Source organism: Pelecanus crispus, chromosome Z (genome assembly GCF_030463565.1).
Source record: "Pelecanus crispus isolate bPelCri1 chromosome Z, bPelCri1.pri, whole genome shotgun sequence".
In the NCBI taxonomy this organism is placed as follows: domain Eukaryota; kingdom Metazoa; phylum Chordata; class Aves; order Pelecaniformes; family Pelecanidae; genus Pelecanus; species Pelecanus crispus.
In genome coordinates this window covers 73,951,013-73,968,274 of record NC_134676.1, presented here as the reverse complement: position 1 = coordinate 73,968,274, position 17,262 = coordinate 73,951,013, and positions in this window count along the sequence as shown.

Sequence of the window (17,262 nt, the reverse complement as noted above, 5' to 3'; positions counted from 1 at the left end):
CAGATTTTACCAACTGTAATTTAGAAAAGCTCTACTTAGATTAGAGGCACTATGAAAAATTACGCTGCTCATGGCTTTGATTTATGCTAATTAAATACCTCCTATAAACTGTTCAGATACTTGCCTTGAATACACCTTCAGGAGAGTTACCTGAACATACAGCTGCTACAGAAAACAGAACTGGTTAAAACAAAATCTATATTGGGGTGAGGTTTTTTGGCAACAAGAGGTCCCCAATGACCTTTTTTTATTACAAAATTTGTGGAATTTTATTACAGGTAAACCAAGCAAAAATATTTGACTTAGTTTGATTTGAACTTATCTTCCTCAGACATTTTAAACACCAAGCCCTGTAAATAGCCAAAGCCAGAGCCTCACTGATTCTTTTGTTAATTGAACTTTCAAAAAGTTAAAGCTGAAAGAAAAGGCAAGGAAAGCCTTTACCATTATTCCTTCTTTTTCATTCACTGTGTAAGGCAACAAGAAAAAGTAAGACAGAATCTAATTTTGAGCTTTGTTTCCCTCCTCTAAACACACAAATAAATTATTAGTCTTGATGAGCTAACCTAATTTCTGTCAGCTTAGTACCCCACACACCTGCCTGACTTCTGCCTGAGTCACTGCTGTTCCCTGATCCAGAAAGGGGACAGGCATCTTTCATTCCCACTGAAATCAAGTATGTAAGCATATCTCTCTGTGCCTCTCTCTTACATACATTCACACATTACTTTCATAAGGAAGAGAACAATGTCTGGATGTTGAAGATCCTGACACTGGTGGAAATTGTTGCTACTGTGTCAAAATTAGCAAAACTGTGACAATTTACACCTGCTGAAAATGTCTCCCTGTCAACGTGTTGTGCATTTTGATTGTCTGTAGTTTTATTGAGCTATATTGTCAATATGTTTGCTCTTATTGATACACCAGTAGATACAGGATCTTCACCAATAGTAATATGTATGTCATTTGCCAGCAGTAATAGCTCTGTAAAACTACATTCCTCTGAAACACCTCCAGCTGAGCACTTCACCACAGGATACATTTATGGACTAAGGACAAGTTAGTTGGAAATCATGTATAACTTTATTATATAGCTAATTTTCACCCTCTCATTTGTGGTTACCATTCACTTTAAGTCAGTAAGATATAAACAGGAAACCCAAACAGGGCAATGAATACCATAATCACAAATAAATGAAATGGATCAAATGCTTCTTCTGCCACTGTGTCACTGGGGAAGAATACAAAATGAAAATAAAAACAGCAGGTCACATGACAGAGGACAGTGTATTTGCTGCCTCTGAAATCAATCATGCCTCTGAAATCAATCATGCCTAAAAGTCATCCTGATTCACTGAGTTTTCTATAAACAACATATCCACACCCTTCTCATCCTACTTTCTTTTTGTGGTATCAGAGACAAATGCCACTGATGCAAAATATGACCTTTCTACTGAAACAAATGGTGGAGAAGGTCTAGAAATAGTAATGGTCTCTAGCAGCTGTGCTCCCTGCTGTAGCTAGTATCAACAGATAGGCAGGAGAGAGAGGTCATTAGTACCTCTGTCCACAACTCTTATGTATTCAGCTATTGTACTAATACACGGGGACAATTGTTTAGCAATCTCTACTTCGTTATTAATGAAAGGCACCATCCTCACAGGATGGTACTACTTCAGTTTTGATGAGGTGGAAAGCAAGCAAGAAGCTGAGGTGCACTGCAATATGCGTTACTCCCTTTGTACCCCTGCAATATACAGCAATGCAGTGCATCTGTGCCCAGCACCCCTTGACAGCCTGAACAAGAGGTGCCTTTCATTCTGTAGCCACAAGAAACAGGTGCATCAGTAAAAACAGCCAGACAATGAACAGGCAAAGAAAAAGAGACAGGGTGAAAGAAAATTCAGATCTTTCTAATAGACCTCTTCCCCAAAGTCCAGGGAATAGTTCAGAGTAATAACAAATTAGCTGGAAAACAAAAGCACAAATTGACATGAGGAACATCTTGTGCAACCCAGTTTACTAGCAAGAAACAGTCCGTTATTTATTAAGGAAGCTAGGAGAGTTGTTCCTTATAATGAAAAAGGAAGGGGCTACAGCAAATAAGAGGTAGTTCTGAACACAAGTGTCACACAAATCATTGCAAACTAGAGCAGTCCATCTGCAATGTGACATAAACCACCAGAAATCTGAGTCTGATAAACTGTCCTGTTCTGGACTATAGCATAGATGAGGTGTAGATAGGCTCAACAACAAGACCAGAAACCCATGCAAAAAGCCAAGTTCAGAAGGTCTCCCAGCTGCACAGACAAAAAATATCACAGAATAGCTTAGAAGCAAATTTCTCACTAACAGCAGTAGAAGACAGAAGAGATGGACTATTTGGAGGACAAGCACACCTGAATGGCCATGTCATCTTACCTGCAGCAGGGGACTGGTGCTAAAGGCTGTGTTGCTTGGGATGGGGAGAAGGAAAAGGGGTTTTCTGAGGTTGCAGTAGGGAACGATTTGGGAATTGCAGTGGAAGCTTGCCTGTACGTACATCACCCTCTGCAGCTGCAACATGTTTATTCAACAAAGAACCAGTTTACTTACTAACCAAAATCTACTATCAGCTCACAGCATGAGACCTTATACATTCCTGTCAACTTCTCTGATATCAGGATCCCCTTCAATACCTTGCAATCGATCACACAATCTGGTTGTGATTGCTGTCCCCAGAGAAACTCTACTTGTAAGACACATGGAAAGTGGTGTCTTTCATTTAATGTGCTTTACTGAATTTGGTTTTTGAAAGGACTTTTAGCTGCATCCATTTCCCTAGAGAGAAATTCTCTCCAACTTTTGACTATATGTCTTACTTACCAGAACTCAGACTTGAATTCCAAAGTGCCATCTTGAAAAAAAGGAGGAAGCAGAAGCCTGGTCCACTTAAAGTCTTCCACACCTAATCAACAGTGATGTAATGACTATAGTATAGACGCCAGAAAAATCATATAAGGCTGAATTTATTACTTATTCTCACTCAGTGAAAGAAAATTATTCTAGCCGGAAATCAAAGGAGAAGTGGTCTGTTGGGGGAGAAAAATACAAGGTGTGTAAACAGCCGTATTGACAAGGGACAGGGCATGGATTAAAATGTACCCAAGTCATTTTTCTGGCAGCTTACTCTTTTTAACAAAAACACTGCTCCGTGTGCTAAATTATTAAGAAACTCTGCTTCCCAAAAAAGATGGAAAAGTTTTCACTCAACTGACAAACTTTCTTTCAATATTTTCAGGTATTTAAGAGAGAATAATATACATGCTTTACCCACTGACCTCCACAAACACCCAGAGTAGCTAAGACGTCACCATCTACTTTTTCTGTAGACAGTCTAATGTGCATACAAGGAAAACTTGGCTCATTGGCCAAAACGTCAACAAACAGGCTCTGATTACAGAATCTTACGATAGTTTAGAAGAACTAATATCCCTCTCCAAAAAAAATAGAAAACTAATGCAAGCAGAGTCACTCTTTCAGTAACAGAGGGAATTACTCCTCTGAAAAGTAGGAGGTTTACAGTTACAGATCTGACTTGGCAGCCTCCTCACTGACCTGAATTTTCCTCAAACTCCCCATGTGATGCTTCTGCAAGTAGCCATAGATTAGTATTGCATGGTAGCTGTAGAAAACAGAAATCAAGCCACTGGCACTGAAATTGTTCATGTACATCACGGAGGTATGACTGACCACTGCTAATTCACACAGTGAAAGTACAAAAAACAATTACTCCAAGAACTGAGGTCTGTGTCTTTGTTGGCTCCTTATTCTGCATGCTATCTTTTAATTAAAGAAAAAAGTATGTAAGGAGATAATAGACCTAAATATGTCAGTGTTTGTGAAGCTCTCTCCTTTGCAAGTAAGACAACTTAGAATGAATAAGAAGCCATAACCTGAGCAGTCCCAAAACATCTAAACAATACAAGAGAACCAAAGGTTCAGGTATATATTTCCCTCTTAGATGTGGGACCCTAGGTATCTAGATAAAGATCCAGAAAATGTCTGGCCTTAAGAAGGAAGAATCCTGTATTTTTTTATTTTTGATTAGTAGTTCTTGCTCATGAAGAAAAGTTGTTTTGTCAGGAGATTGGAAGTACCTTGTGGGCTGAGCTACAGAATCACTCAGAAATACTGTCCTGGTTTCAGCTGGGATAGAGTTAATTTTCTCCCTAGTAGCTGGTATAGTGCTGTGTTTTGGATTTAGCATGAGAACAATGTGATAACACAATAATGATTTAGTTGTTGCTAAGCAGTGTTTAAGTTATGTCAGGGATCTTTCACCTTCCCATACTCTGCCAGCGAGGAGGTGCACAAGGAGCTGGGAGGCAGTATAACCAGGACAGCTGACCCAAACTGACCAAAGGGTTATTCCATACCACATGACATCATGCTCAGTATAGAAACTAAGGGGAGTTGGCCAGGGGGTGGTGATTGCTGCTCCGGGACTGGCTGCATGTTTGTTAGCGGGGAGTGAGCAGTTGCATCACTTGTTTTTCCTGAGTTTTGTTCTGCTCCCTCTTTTTTGTTTTCCTTTTCATTATATTTTATTTATTTTATTTTATTTTATTTCAATTGTTAAACTGTTCTTATCTCAACCCATGAGTTTTCTTACTTTAACCCTTCCAATTCTCTTCCCTCTCCCACTGGGGGGGGGGGGGGGGGCAGTGAGCGAGTGGCTGTGTGGTGCTTAGTTGCCAGCTGGAGTTAAACCATGAGAATACTCACTAATTTCCCAAATTATAAATATGTACAGTATTTTGATAAAAGACAAAGCATTTGGTCATGCTGACTCAAATTCTCTTCTGTTGTTCTGAATTACTTAAATAACAAATGGTAAAGCTAGTTAATAGCAATGTTTAGTCATGAAAAGCATCTGCAAGGTTTCGATTATCAAGAATGTAAGTATTCTAACTTCTCACTGTTTTTCTGAATCCCAGAGCATTACAGCCCTAATTAATGAGCTTTTAGCATATATATATATTAGAAATAGGGAAAAATATACACTGCACCTTGTCCAAATTCCTTTGGCTGGAACTAGAAGTTGCCCAGAAATTAATATGTGCTACACCACAGAAAGAACATGATTTCACAGGATCAGCCTTCACTTTCCATTTGTATAGCTAATAAGCAGGTGAGTTTATTGACCCATAAGAGACTTCATCCTCCTGAGCTCTGTGTAAAGGGTAGAGAGTAAGTCTGTAGCTGTGTAATTAACTTACAATTATGTAAGCAATAAAGGAATAATTTAAGGTTATTAATATGTTAAAATTTGTAAGGAATTTTCTGGCATTTAATTAACATTTGCCAAGACAGTCTACAGAAAATTAAATATCAATTAATAAAAATACTGACATTTAGTTAGATACTCTATTAGTTGTCACAATTATTAACTTGATATTTCTGGCTTTTTAAAATCCAATTAAGAGCCTAAATATTCATTACAATTTTTATGTGTGGAAAATCTAATTATATTTGTGTCCTATAATTTTAACTAGATTACACATCATCTTTTCTATTAAAGATTAGCCATCATCTTTCCTATTAAGTCTCAATAAATGCTCTTTTAACTGTCAATTGATGCTTAATTGACAACACTGTCATAAAAACACAGACATTTCTTTCCCTTCATGAATAGGTGAACCATTGAATGTATTGTTTTCTCCATTTACTGCATATGAACATCACAGCTTGCTGACTATGCTCTATGAGGCCTCCTCTTTGCTAGTATCATCTTGTGGACCTAATTCCTAAATGGTATGAGCGACAAAGTCAGCCCTTCAGACCCAAATGGTGCAGGTGAAGGCCAATGACCTGAAGAACAACCGTGAGCTAGAATTGGTGCAGTCTCTCTCAACTGGAGAGGCACTGCTGCATTTCATAAATATCTGCATAAGGTCTGGGCCAGAATTTCTTTTTACAGAGGACTGAAAAAGAATTCTCTTATAAAATTATACAAAATTTGGTAATCACCTCCTTGATTATTCATTTCACTCAGTTGCCCCTGCACCTTCTTTAGATTGGATATTAGGGAAAATTTCTTCACGGAAAGGGTAGTCAAGCATTGGAACAGGCTGCCCAGAGAGCTAGTGGAGTCACCATCCCTGGAAGCGTTCAAAAAACAGGGAGACATGGCACTTTGGGACATGGTTTAGTCTAGTGGTTTAGGTTGGAAAAGACCTTTAAGATCATCCAGTCCAATCATTAACCTAACATTAACAAGTCCACCACTAAACCATGTCCCTACATGCCACATTTACAAGTCTACACCCACCTTGCTACGCCCTCCTTTCAGGTAGTTGTAGAGAGCAATAAGGTCTCCCCTCAGCCTCCTCTTCTCCAGGCTAAACGACTCCAGTTCCCTCAGCTGCTCCTCATCAGACCTGTGCTCCAGACCCTTCACCAGCTTTTTTGCCCTTCTCTGAACACGCTCCAGCACCTCAATGTGTTTCTTGTAGTGAGGGGCCCAAAACTGGACACAGTATTCCAGGTGCGGCCTCACCAGCGCCGAGTACAAGGGGACAGTCACCTTCCTGCTCCTGCTGGCCACACTATTCCTGATCCAAGCCAGGATGCTGTTGGCCTTCTTGGCCACCTGGGCACACTGCCAGCTCATATTGACCAAGCGTTAACATACACATAAATAAAAAGGCTGAAACAAGTGATTCTAAGATATTGCAGTGCTTCCATCTAAGTCAGGTCCAAGATGTTTCCTGACCTAGTCACAACGAACAGTTCTTTATGTTAGCCAGTGTGTCCTTATCTCTGATCTTAATCTACTTTCATTCCTGTTTTCCTCTATCTGTTAGGAATATTAACCTCTGAAATTTACAAATGCTTGAAATCTATGTCATTATAAATTAAACTGTAGTTAAAGCTCAACAAATTCCCAAACTTCTGAAGCTAGCTATATTGCATTACTAGCTCAGTATTTTTTTGGTAATAAGTTTCTGGTAAGAATCAACCTAAATTTAGCATGAGGCCCAGCAATAAATACTCAGCATCTTCTTGCTTAGATGCTTTAATAGTACAGCCATACTGCCACTGTCCTAGCACTATCCTGTGTCCCAGTACTGCAACCCATAAATTATCTTCATAAAGTTGAAAAAGCTTTGGGCATCAGTCATTTTTGAAGAATGTGATGAATTCTGTAACATGTAGTAACAGTCATTATTGAAAAAGTAAGACAGTAACGGGCTAGAGAGGTTTAAAAGCTTGTTTTCCTTTGGCAGGTTTCCCTAACCTAGCATTTAACTTACAGGAAAGAGGAAAAAAAACCCACAAACTTATCTAAGGGAAGAAGATGTAAGAATATACCAAACAAAGCACTTCAGATCATTTCAGTGGTAGTGTCCCTTTTTCTTTAATTAGAAAAATAACTTAGAAGCTGTACAAGAAATTAATAAAAAAGTACTTAAAGTAGACCTATATCCCCCCTATCCCCGCCTCCCCACCCCCAATTATTAGAGAAGCTGATGTATATCATAGTGCTTTCCCGAACCTGATTTTTTTTAAGAGAAGGAGGAAATAATGCCATTCATAAACAAAGAAATAAAGAACCAATTTCTTCTCATGTGATAAAATCTATAACCATCCCTAGGATAAATAAGCAAGAAGAAAGAGATTAGGTTTATTACACTTTGCTGCTGACTACGTATCAAACCAATGAAAGGAAAGAACTCACCTTTAACAGACATAGACTTCCTGGGAGCTTTTTTGTCACATAAAGATAAAAGCCATAATTATTACCTTTATCTTAGATCAATGGGTTAGTCAGCAGTTTCACGTATCTGCTGCACACAGAAACTGAAACATCAGTTTTTACTCTTGAACAGTTTGGTTTACATTGTCGGAAGGAGGAAGAGGTAGAGGAGTGCTTTTTAAATAGATACTAATTTTATTCTTTATAATTTTGTCAGCCTGAAAGGTCCTCTGGCAGCTGCCCTCACAGATAGGAATAGGCACAGTTGTCAGCAGACTGGACATTCACAAGCTACAAATGAGCAGCTGCCCTGCTTCTTGATTTCAAAGCTGTGTATTAGTAATATACTAATCAATACATATTTGCAAATTGTTGTGATCATTGCTCAGAGATCATGGCATCAGCTGCAGCTGCAGCACCTCTGAAAGCATTTCAGCCTTACAGTGGCTTTGCAGCACAGAAATGGCAATCATCTGTCATCCATCACTGTATTTCCTTTAGCTCATTGTATTACCAAACAAATCCTGTGCTTACAGGCCTTGCAAGAGTAAGCATTAAATGTCAAAACCAGTTAAATTCTCTTTTCCAGTCATTTTCTCACCTTTTTTTCAGAACCTAAGCCTAAACTGCTGAAGTTGTTTGAAGGTTTTTCCCTCATTGTTTTCACTGGGCTTTTTTTTCTGCTTTTTTTTTCATTTCTCCTGTCCTTCCTCTGTCCTTCCTACAGAGGGTAGGTACATCAGCAGTGTGCTTAATATGTATTCCTTTAGATCTGAAGGCATACAACTGAACCTTTTTATTGATGCTCAGTAGAAACTATCACTGTTATTGCGTTCTTGCTTGTCTGGGTGGGGAAAGCAAGGATAGTGAGATACAAATTCCCACTGTATGGAATATCCATGTTCTAAATATTTATCTGGTCTATCTGGTCTGCATTGTGTGTATGAATTACAGCCGGAATCATATATACCTAGTACAAAGGAAGCCTGCAGTCCTGACTAGAGTCAATAACTATCAATAGGTTGCTAGAATGACTTGATTTCACCTGTCCAGACATTTTGATCAATCTGAACACTTATAAATGCTGCCAGGCAGCAATTTCTGATTCATTTGCTCTGTCAGCTGGAGTAGATGAATAAATTGTATGAGACAAGTCACCTTCTCCTATATCGTTGCTCGGACAAAATCACCACATTTGAGCAGAAAAGTAATTTCAAAGCATTTTTTTCCTGTTGTTTTTAAATGAAAGTATTGATTTTAATTAAGAAACAATCATACAAATTTACAAAGATATGAAATGCATGAAAGTGATAAGGGCAAGCAGGACAGAAGGAAAAAAAGTGAAGATACAAAGGTCTGTTGGATCCTGCACTCACTCAGTGAGTTGTGGGCTCATACGTATATACCTTGGTAATTTCTGTGGTATTATATTCACTCCATTTGGCTGCCAGTGGACATAGTGTCCCACAGTTTACAAGAAATTACAAGAAACTGTTTTGTTGTTTGCATTTAAGTTCTTTTGAGACCTTGGGCTGAGACCCATGACCTCTGAAGTTTCTTAACAAAAATGCTGTGGAAAGGAGACTCTAGTTCTGTGGAAGAAAATGCATCTAAACTTGGGGAAAACAACTAAGAGTCTGATTCTCCATTCAAACTTGCTTGCTTATTTCTCATTCATACATTCAAAGACTACCAACTACTGTCTAAACCAGCAGCTTTTATAAAGATTTTAGTAATCCCAGGGCCTTCAGTAAGACAGGAGTGCAAAAGACAACACTTCACTGATAACATAAATTTGAGATTTTTGTGATAGATGGTGTAGCCTATCACAATAACATGCAACAGTTTGACACAAAGTCTGCCCAAGAAATTAAATAATTATTTTTACTTCTGTAATTATTTATTTCCAAATACCATCACTTCATTGTTGGTATTGTAACATCATCTAAAGGTCATGGCCATGTCCTGCTGTGCTGTGCAAACCTATAAACATGTATAGTACAGGCTCTGCTCCAAAATGTTTACAGTCTAGTTTACATGTTCAGTTAAATATTTCTGATTTATTCTATTGCAGTGATATGCTTTACTGTCTCCTTTACACTAAACAACTGTAAATAGGAAATTAGGATTGTTTGCTGTGCATAATTAATTGTAATAATTCAGTGAAACCAAAAGGTGGCTAAGGAAACTGAAATGTTTCTGCTTCTCTTTAGGCATAAAATATTGAAAACAAATATGTTTCATCCCTATTTTGTTTGAAAAGACAAAATCCAAATGTTTCCAAGTGAGCTGGATATGCATGAAATAATTAAAGTGAAGAATAACATGAATCAAAGCCCAGAGAAATTAATGGGCATCTTTTTAGTTCCTTCCATAGGTTTTGGATTTTGCCTTAAATAAACTAATATTTCATTTGAGGATATTTCTCAAAAGTAGAGGTTTACTAGGTAGCATGAGGGCTGAGTAGAGACAGATCCCATAAATTTTGCTCTATGAGTAGAAAGATTTGGAGGATTGAAGTGAGATTATTTTGTATAATGTTAAATTACAGACATGGTAGCAGAAAAAAGTAAGGACTGTCTAAGCTCCATAGACATTAACCGCCCTATGGGCATATGGTAATTGCAACATCATAATTCTCAGAAGAAAATTGCAAACCATTGGACTGCCTTCTGGGTTCACATAGCATATGCAGCCTGACATAACAAGTGAACTTAGAGCCAGATAATTGCTGATGTAAAAAAACCCAAACAAATAAAAACTAACATGTATTTGTGTGGCTACATATGTATACATATATGTGTACACACTTCTGCAAGGTTAATTAACAGTATCTTATAAAGATATGAATCTTGCTATCTAAATAATGTCTAAAGACATCACCTGTGCATTTTGGTGTGGTTAATAAAGCACAACATTTTTTAATTCTCAGAAAGAAATGTTTCTGTGGAAATGCTTTTCAGAGGAAATTTATTGCATTTGAACACAGCTGTAAATTTTCTCCTCCAATGCTATAAATTTCCTCTAAATGTTTAATGGTTTATAACTGTAATTATTCTTGTGTGCCAACATTAAACTTTTAAAAGTTTAATTTGGAGACTATTCAGAGAAACTCATCTTTTTTACAGCCTCATAAATAGTTCTTTGATAAAATGAACAGAGGCTCAGTGTCTGCCCGAGGTGAATACAAATGACACTACATAGTATCTTACTTGCAAAAAAGGAGCAAATGCTTTGATGTCTCAAGTGATCACCTAATATTAAGTGCAACAGTGGTGAAAAGTGATACATCGCTAGATGGATAAACATGATGCACTCAAGCTTCATCACCATTTACTAGGAAAGACTTCAGCTAGAGAGTCGAAGATGATGTAGAAAAGAAAAAAAAAAAGGCAAAACACCTAAAACTGAGATCCTGCATCACAGAATAAACAAAGAATGCCAAGACAGCAGCTGGGCTCCAGCCATGGCAACTGTTTTTTGGCTATCTGACTTGAATTATGTTTAAGGAATAACATACAACTGAAAAATATACTATGTAGTAAGCAACTGTATATGGTCTGATGACATACCTCATATCAGGAAAAGAGGATGAGGATATTGCAGTTAACAAATCCTAAGACCAAGAGGGTGGAGAAAGGCAAGGGCAAGTATAATTAGAACCTGTTTTTTCCTTTCAGCAAAATTTGTTTAGGATCTATCTGACCCTGGTTCACCTCACCAGGCCTGATCTTGACCCCTAACCACAATCTGATGAAGGGCATAGCTACTTGGAAGAACCAGCACAGAATTATCAGCGTGGCCAAGACAACAACCACCATCTCTCCTCAACATTATGACCGCGCAATGTGGACGTACTTCAGGACATGCAATAGGGTAGTGAAACACTATTTACAAAGCAGAATTTGATATTCTCAAGGAAATCTGGAGAATTTTATATAGATTTAACAATTCAGATAGATTATTCCTATCACATTTACATATATACATACATATTTACCTAATTCCCAAATGTCCCTATTGTGTTAAGTGCTGAACATGGCAATCACTTCTCAGAAAGCACTCATCACCTAAAAATATTCAAGGAATAGAAGGAGAAAAGAATAAAACTCAATGTGCTTAGAATTCACTAAGGTCCACAGGAGGTTATATTATTTCTTTTATTAATATACCACTATGTGTCAGATGCAGTGGGTATCGGCAACCATGAAAAGCAGACCTAAAATTTACCAACTTTGTATTTTATTCTAGATGTTAAAAGCTCTGAAGTGACCAAAAGTATATTTTCCTGAGGGTAGATAGGACTGTCTGTGGGTGTTGTTTTCTGATCTCCTCTTTAAAAAACAAAGCACAGCAGAAAAACTTGGGTCTAGGCATAAGCATCTTCTCTTGCATTTCATACTGGTTTGTGAGTGTTTTAGCCTGGGTAATGTATTTAGTTAGCCAGACCTCTCATTTTTACTTTTTCCTTGTGGATATTATGCACAAATAATCTGTTATAAATACTCTCTTACAAATATTCTCTCTGCAGGCTGTTATAAGTTAAAAGTCAGACAAGTGTAAGAGCAGATGAAAGAGGTGGCTGCCTACAACAACTGAAAGTGAGGGCAGTAAAAACAAATTTTCAAGTGCAAAACACTTATTAGTTGTATTTTATTAGGCATGTAAAAATTTCCAATGAAAAGTCAAGAAAAATATTTTTTTCTGTTAGAAAAGAGGCCAATGGTAGTGCAACAAGCTGTACAGAACCAGAAGCAGCATCACATTCCAATTCCTCTATCAAACTCCAAACAGTGTAACGTATCTGTAAATTGACAGAATAACACAACCGCATCAGTTTTATACTGTTAATTTGAGTCAAAACATCTGAATCATTTCACAAGTTTAGCTCATAGTTTCAGTCACTCCTAATATTTAGAAGAAAAAATAAGAAACAATTGAACCAGTCCACTAACAACATGTCTTGTTATAATTTTAGGATAGCTACAAAGGTAAGAGAGGGACACCTGTAACCAGGGAGCCAGAATGTATCTTTCTTGACCACCATTCCCAGTATGCTGCACGGGTATATATGCTGGTGTCACAGTACTTCAGAAACAACTCTAAATGCATGGGCTGAAACTGTTAGATTATAAATTCTAATGCGATTCACAGGTTTTTGTGTGAAAAAACAGGAAAACACCCTCCACTGAAACACACCCTTATCACATATTAACCTCCAATTATTTCGTAATCACTTTGAGCATTTAAAGAAGTTCCAGCTGTCAGCTATGGAAAAAAAAATGAAACACACTGTAACTTTTGTTCAGTGTGAGGACTTACATGGCATCTTGTGGGATTTAGCCAGCCATGGAATTGAGACGTACACTGTTAGACAGCAGTGATTCAAAAAAGGAATGGAGACTGCAACCTCTGCAAATGAATATTTCCTTTTAAAGTGTTGCCTTGACACATCGATAGTGTCTTTTTGTGTGATATATTAGGCAGGTAAAGAGATCAGAAAGAAAGAACAAGGTGGGGGGGGGGGGGCAGTGTGGAAAGACAGTGTTTGTATTAAAGGCATTCTCTGTAAGCACAAAGTATTTTGAATTAATATATTTTTTATTATTTATCCTAGGAATAAGCAGCAATAAAACAGAATCAAATAAGAAAGGACATACAGACAAAAATTTTTCTTCCCTAAGCAAAACTAATGAAATCCAAAACTGCATAATTCTTGTTAATCTTAACCCTTTAGTTCCAGCAAAGTAGGAACAACTTGGAGCTGCCAGTTATCCATCTGGAACAGCCTATTATTTGTGGATTCTCTCATCTCCTTTTAGTATTTTACTAATAGTGCCCATCTAAGGATGCTTCTCCAGCCTAATCTCTACTATATTCTAGGTCAGGGCCTTTTAGTTAATGTGCTTGTCTCTTAGCAAGAGCAAGGGTACCCTCAACAAAATGAATGAGCAAAGAGGGAATAAAGGGAAAAATTATCTTTACATGGTTGTTCACTTTCTTTTTTCACATAGCGTATACCTCTCATGCACAGAGTAGTTACCATAAAAAGCAGTTTAATAAGAAAAAACAAACAAAAATTAATTGAATCTTCTAGAATTTTTGAATAGGAGAACCTACCCTATCCTGGGTAAGTTAACTGTATGTGCATGTTCAATCTGTACAGAACTGATTTCTATCTCAGAAGGGGTTTTTATAACCTTAATTACAACTAACTAACCCTGTCACTCTGCAATAACAATGCTCACAGCCTAGCAATTATATGATTATATTAAAACCTGGTCTCAAAGTACAAAATGACAAGAGGTCTCAGTTGTTAACTCTTTGGAACAAGTGAATTTAACCATGCCATCTCCAAAGTAGAACAAAACCAAATAAACAGAAAATCTTTACACCCAGTGTGTTGGGCTCCTACACTGACAGAATAAAAGGAAAAGCAATACAGCACAACATCATAAATGAGAATGAGGAAATTCTATCTGCAAAGCAGCTTAATACAAGAAATAGGCTTCAAAGATGGAGATGTTCATGCACAGGAAGGCATGCTTAGGAAGAAAAGCAGACATCTCAGGAGACTGGCTTGTCTAGCAGGAAACTCATGACAGATCTCCAACACAAAAAGTTCAAATGGAGCTGAAAGTGGTGGGATAGGTCAAAGGCAGCAAGAAGAGCTTCTATCTCTATGTCAGTGTCCTGGTTTCAGCTGGGATAGAGTTAATTTTCTTCCTAGTAGCTGGTATAATGCTGTGTTTTAGATATAGGATGAGAAGAATGTGGATAACACAGTGATGTTGCTAAGTAGGGCTTACACTAGTCAAGGACTTCTCAGCCTCCCATGCTCTTCCTGGTGCACAAGAAGCTGGAAGGGGGCACAGCCAGGACAGCTGACCCAAACTGACCAAAGGGCTATTCCATACCATAGGACATCATGCTCAGTATATAAGCTGCAGGGAGTTGGGTGGGGGGCAGTGATCATTGCTCAGGAACTGGCTGGCTATCAGCAGTCGGTGGTGAGCAATTGCATTGTGCATCACTTGTTTCACTTGTTTTGTATATTATTTTAGCATTATTATTATTATTATTATTATTATTATTATTATTATTATTATTATTATTATTATTATTATTATTATTATTTTGTCTTCCTCTGCTGTCCTATTACCGTGCCTTTCTCTCAATCCATGGGTTTTACTTTTTTTTTCTGATTCTCTCCCCCATCCCACTGGAGCAGGGAGGAAGGTGAATGAGAGGCTGTGTGGTGCTTAGTTGCCAACTGGGTTTAAACCACAACAGCTGGTAGTAATAGGCAAAACAAAACACAGGACCATTGCTGGATATGGCAGGTGACTCAGTGACAGTGGACACAGATCAAGGTGAGATTCTCCATGACTTCTGTGACTCAGACTTCACCAAGCAAGGTCTTCTATGGCTCTGCACTTAGGAACTTGGTTCAAGGAAGAGAACAACTAGCAATGGATGTGGTTTGAGTCAGGGATGACTTCCATGAATTTGAGCCATATAAGTCTATAAGAGCATAGACCTGCATCCAAGGGTGCCAAGCAAGCTGGATGATAGAATCATAGAATCATAGAATCATCTAGGTTGGAAAAGACCTTTAAGATCATCCAGTCCAACCATTAACCTACACTACCAAGCCCACTCTAGACTAATCAAGGGTAGACCAGACTAAACCATATCCCGAAGTGCCACATCTACCCGTTTTTTAAACGCCTCCAGGGATGGTGACTCCACCACCTCTCTGGGCAGCCTGTTCCAATGCCTGACCACCCTTTCCGTAAAGAAATTTTTCCTAATTTCCAGTCTAAACCTCCCCTGGCGCAGCTTAAGCCCATTTCCTCTTGTCCTATCGCTAGCTACTTGGGAGAAGAGACCAACACCCACCTCACTACAACCTCCTTTCAGGTAGTTGTAGAGAGCAATAAGGTCTCCCCTCAGCCTCCTCTTTTCCAGGCTAAACAACCCCATGATGCATTCACAAATGTGATGATGCATTCACAAAGCCACTAGCAACTTTGAAGAGCAGTGAAAGTCTGTGACAATAGAGGGAAAGAAAATGTTGCATCTGTAATCAAAAAGGGGTAAAAAGATGATGCTGCTCAGCATCACATCAGAGAGTAACAAAATCATGGAGCAAATCCTCTTGGAGCACATATCTTGGCAGTTGAGGAAGAAGAAGGTGATAAGGAACAATGGGCATCGATTTACTCAGGGTAAAAATTGCTTCACTCATCTGGTTACATTCTGTGATAAAATGACTGGATTTGCAGACAAGTGGAGAACAGGAGATATCATTTATGTCGACTTCATCAAGGCTTCCAGCACTCTCCCTCCATGTCTTTGTAGTCAAGTTGGATGGTAGGCTCTGGATGGGTGCCCCACCAGTGGGGTAAATACCTGGCTGGGCAGTCAGCCTCAGAGGTGGTGCTCACGGGGTTGAATCTGCCTGGAGACTGGTGCCCCATAGGGTTCTACAAGGTCTGCCTTGGGGCCTGTCCTGCTTAACATCTCTATCTGTGACCTGGGAAGGTGACCAAGTGCACACTGTCCGGTTTGCAGGTGACTCCAAATTGGGGGGCACCAGTCGATATGCACAAGGGCAGGGCAGCCGTCCGCAGGGTCCTGGACTGGTGGGAGGAAAGGACCAGGCCCCCATGCACTGGGGGCAGGAGCAAAGGGAAGCCCTGCCCCAGGTAGGTAGAGTCCCAGCAGTGATCCCAGTGAGGTGGGGGGCAGCTTTGGGCAGAAGGCCCTGCGTCCTGGTGGGCAGCGAGCTGAGCAAGGCAGGAGGGGCTGGAGATAAGGGAAAGATTTTTCTCTGTGAGGGCAGCCAGGTAGTGGGGACAGGCCCAGGGATATGGTGCCATCTCCCTCCTTGGAGGGTCTGTAGCCTCCGCAGGATAAAGCCCTGAGCCCTGGTCTGACCCCATGTCTGAGCCTGATCTGGGCAGTGGGTCAGACTGGAGACTTCCCTGCTGGTCTGAATTGTCTCATGCTGCTGTAGTCTTCATTTGAAAAAATGATAATAAAAGTGAAAGTTATATTTTAAAACTGTTGATATTAAAACCAAAACCTGCTCTTAATGAACTAATCATCATAAAATTAAAGGAATTTAAATACATGCATTCAATCTTTGCTAATCTGAAACACCAACCTCTTGGCAGAAAAAGGATGCAGGAGCATTCATTAAGCCATATTTCTGTAACAATTTACCCCTCAGATCTGTGTTTAAAATCCCACCAATCCTTTTTTCCAAACCAAAACAATGTTCTCATAAACCTTTTCTCTCCTCTGTCTTTCTCTCTGCCTCCTTTCATCTATCCTCCTACATAATTTAACACATACTTATCTCTGTCCCTGAAACTTGACGACCAGAATTTTTTTGAAAGCCATTTTTAGAATGTGTGGATTCTAGAAAAGGTTTTTAGTATGTCTGCCTATCTTATTAACTGTCCTTTCATCTCATTAAAATACCTGTATTTTCCCACTTTCCAATATGATCT